This window comes from Asparagus officinalis, chromosome 3, assembly GCF_001876935.1.
Source record: "Asparagus officinalis chromosome 3, Aspof.V1, whole genome shotgun sequence".
In the NCBI taxonomy this organism is placed as follows: domain Eukaryota; kingdom Viridiplantae; phylum Streptophyta; class Magnoliopsida; order Asparagales; family Asparagaceae; genus Asparagus; species Asparagus officinalis.
The window spans coordinates 1,749,614-1,754,023 of record NC_033796.1 but is presented as its reverse complement, the minus strand read 5'-3'; the positions used below and the strand labels follow the sequence as shown (position 1 = coordinate 1,754,023).

Genomic DNA, 4,410 nt, shown 5'->3' with positions numbered 1-4,410 from the left:
CACCGCCCCAGCGCCGGCGTCGCCCCAGCACCGCCACATCACCGCCCCAGCCCATCGTCACCCCAGGCTCGACAGTAAAACTCAGGTAGCAGTTTTTGTTAGGTGTAATTGCGCTCAGGTACCCCTATAGTTTACCCTACTTTTATTTACCCAAGAAATCTGAGACCGAATCCAGGCACTCCGTTAGAGGGAGCGACCAATGGAGGAATAACTGAGATCGCTTCTCCAAGATCTTGAAACCCTCAAGCGATCTGTACCCAATCCCGATCAAAATGATTCCATCAACAAGGTTCACTTGTCAATTCATAGATCTCAGCCCTCCAATTCTGTCTTTTTTTTGAAAATTTTAACCTAACCTGATGTTTGTTTGGGATTTTGTTTCAATTTGTAATTGAATTCTGCAGTTGCAACAAAGAGTACATAAAATCATGAGCATGTCGAAATCGGGGTCCGCCCGGCGATCGAAAGTCAAGGTCTTTACTTTGTATACAAACTTTAAATTGTCTTATTATTTTCCTTATTCCTAATGTTAATTGTGCATGATGGTTAATCTTAAATGTTATGTTGGAGGGTGCAGGATATGAGTGCCGAGGAGGTGGATAGCAACCCCTATAGTAGACTAATGGCACTTCAACGAATGGGTATTGTGCAGAACTATGAAAGGATACGAGATTTCTCGGTCGCGATAGTAGTGCGTATTTGTCTCCCTGTTTCTTCATTCTTACTCACTTGCAGTTGCAGTACATACACACTTCACTGGGGATTTTTTTCTCTCCCTCTCTGTATACGATTGTATAGTAGTATTTTTGCAGTTTTACTTGGTGGGTCAATGTACAATAATGGTCTAGCAACCACATCAAAAATTCCCAGAAATTTTTTGTGTCGTGTTTAGACCGGAAAGCATTTAATTTTAGGTCGTAGGCAGGTATAGTGTTTTGACAATGGCAAGTAGCACAGTATGGGGTTTAGATCAATATGCCAAGAAAAGGCATCTTTTTCACTACAGGAAAAACCCCAGGCATGACATCTCAATTTGCCGGAGTTCGTTAACTTCTATGATTGGAGAAGTTAGGTACTTTTTACTATTAAAGACTTTTTTTACACATTAATTGCATATTTGATTATTTCTTTAGTGGCATGAAAATTTTATGCACATTATGTACTATGATATGCTGAATACCTGGGGTGCAATGGTTATTCGTCTCACTTTATTGTGGAAAAGATGTATTTTGAACATTTGAGATACAACGCTCCTGATGGATTGGGAGGAGCATGCCGGGAAGAAGTAATCTCTATGATGCGTGCCTAATTGTGGTCAAACGGGGAAACTGAGATTAATATTTTAGCCACCTATGGAATGATATTTCTCAAATATGAGCAGTTGTTTTCATTCATATATATGGACACATGCACACACACGCAAATTAGTATATCATTTTAAAGATTAATCTCTATGGATACACGCCATTGGAAGTGGTCTGTGAATTAGGATGCCAAGATTTATATTTTTCTAGAGATGAAATGTTATGGCTCTCAATATGAATGAGTCTTTGAGAATTGTATATGCAGGTACCTAAGTGTGCGTAGGTATATAATTTCAAGCTTTACATGCTTTTATATATTTAACTTGTCTGCTTTAGAAACTTGACGCTAACAGTGTTTAATTTTATTCTCATTCTATTGGCAATATAAAATTGGAAATATGACACAGTGGAGTTGGCGAACATGAATAGGCTTTTCTTTCGTTCAGACCAGGTAAGTTTATCTTTCCTCACATAAGTTTTTCCTTCTTTGCTTTGTAAATGGTCAGCTTTCACATATTCTTTGTTCTTTAGATTTTCAATTTCACTTATTAATGTTAGAAATTATTCATTCCTATTTGCTATAGTTTCTTTCTTGATGGAATACTCTTAGTCACAAAATTGTTCCTTATTGTAGGCTGGCATGACCAAGACAGATTCTGTTGTTCAGACTCTTTCAGACATTAACCCTGATGTTGTACTAGAAGTAAGTGACTCTTTAGTATGTTGCTTGTGGTGTAAAATTTACTAACCACATTCCGAGCCATACTGTTTCCTAGATCTTAAAATGTCGACATTACCTTTGATGTACTCCTACCTTTGATGCACCATTGTCTTTGTTTATCATTTTAGCTCATGGACTAAATCCAAATTACAACTATCTTGAATGAAAAATCCATGTGTTTATTTACACTAATTGAATTGTTTTTACTTATTTTCAGTGTTGATCCAGTTAATAAAGAGAAGTTTAAAAACAGACAAGTTGATTCTTTGAATATATCATCCATACATTGTCTAGTTAATCAATTTAGAACTGTGAAGGATGTAGGTAGCCCTATTACTTATACCCGTAGCAAACAATGCTTACCCAATTATCGGGTATATACATATGTACTATGTACATATACTGGAGGCATCAGAGCTTCATTTAGTAGAAAATAAATTCTCTGCCAACTTATCTCAGGCTTTTGTTTGGCTTTGGTATTTCCTCAATATGAAGATGTGAGAGATTCTCAACAGCAAGTATCTTACGAAGAGTGTTGAGAACTAGTTGCACTTACTACAAAATTGTTCAGATTTCAGATATCCAGGAGTACCTCACTTGCAAATCATGTGAACAACTACGCAAAGTTATTGTCGGACTTGGCGAATGTGGGTGAGAAGATATCGGATGAGTATAATGCGATTATTTTGTTAGGCTCCTTACCCGATGAGGAGTATGATACATTTGTGCTCACTTTATTGAACGGTAGATCTTCCATCACCTATAGTGAAGTGACTAACGTGTTGACGAATTTTGACTTGAGGAGAAAGGATAAAGAGTCTTCCAGAGCTAGCAATTCAAGAGAGGCCTTGTCGACGAGATGAAGGAGTCCGTATCCAAGAGATGGTAATCGAGGTAGGTCATAGTTTAGAGGCCACTACCAGATTTTGAAGAACTAGTGTATCTTTTACAGAGAACAATGACATTGGAAGATAGATTGCCCAAAGCTCAAAGAGAAAGAGAATAGCAAGAAGAAGGGGCCGAAGGCCAACAAGGTGAATGTCTCAAAAGGTGGTGATGATTCAGATGATTCATACTTTTCTATATTGATTACTGTTTGTGGGAAAATTAAAGAAGAAATGAGAATAAAATTATGTATTTATCTCTCTAACTGACTTAGAAAAAGAATGAATACAATCTCTCTTTGCAATCTCTCTAACTAATTTAGAAAAAGAAATTATAACTCTTCTATAGTTTCCCGATTTACAAAAGAAAGAAGGAATCGACGGAGATCCTTCCCTTTTTTTTAAACCTGGGTTCTTATTTGTGTCGATGGAAGTTTGATTCTTGTATCCAGTTGATGATCTGATCGCTTCGACTCGTGGAACACTGTCTATTTCTCTTGAATTGACATTGAGGAGAACTTGTGAGACAAGTTTAAAACTATTAACGAGTTAATAACTCTTAGCGAGTTTAAAACTCTATAAAAGAGTTAATTTAAAAATGAGATTAATCCTTTTTTTATTTAATCAAAATCGGTTTTCAAGCCAAAACCAAAGCTCCAAAGATCCGATCCAAATGATGCTCAAAGCTCTCCAAGATCTGAAGTCTGCAAGCCCTCTGTTGCCTAAAGATCTCTCAAAAGCTCTAGCCGAAATGCTCCAAGAGATGATAAAATGCCAATCCCCCAAACGTTCTAGCCGAAGATCTCGTCAGTTGAGTTTCTAGCTATTTATAAGGGTTTTAGGGTGTAACTAACCCCTAAAATCGCTCCTTAGTGGGGTTGTGATCCCCTTAGATCATGCAAAATAGTTTTGAAACCATTCAACTCGTGTTTTTTTTTGTTTATTTCTTTTTTTGTCAATGAAATAAACTTTATTCATTTTTTCAAATATGAAATTGTGCAGTACATCAAAATACCAGAATTTTCTGGTAAACAAGTAACCAAAATTACAACCTCTCTAGTGTATCTTTCATATGAATAGGTATATTATCATTCAAAATTCTGACATTCCTCTCCTGCCAGATTGAGTATATTGTAGCCGAGAGAGTCACACTACAAGAAATCAGGTCTTTAATGACCAAAATTAGTGAATGGACCATTTGACCGTCATTAATGTGTGTAAAATAACGACGGTTTTAAAAACCTTCATCGAGTTACCACAAATATTAGAGTAATGATGTGAGATGGGGTAACGGTTTTCTACTCCCTTTACTGATTTGGCTCTAATACCGTTGTTATTGGGTCTTGTGAAAGACGAATGAGTCTATTACCTTCATTAATAACAACTCCTAATCATAATATGAATACTAATCAAAATAATATAGACAACCCGAAACCCAAACCTCCCTCTAACCACAACTAATAAACTAAACCCTAGATTAAAAATTCGCGTTATGTTTGTG

The 4,410-nt window shown here is 36.5% G+C and overlaps 1 long non-coding RNA gene across 1 annotated transcript; it reads left to right on the top strand.

Moving 5' to 3' along the window:
• LOC109832603 lies at window positions 1–2,435 on the top strand. The gene is made up of 6 exons (XR_002244804.1): window positions 1–85; window positions 176–289; window positions 405–473; window positions 578–691; window positions 1,712–1,755; window positions 1,939–2,435. It is a non-coding gene; the product is annotated as an uncharacterized LOC109832603 (long non-coding RNA).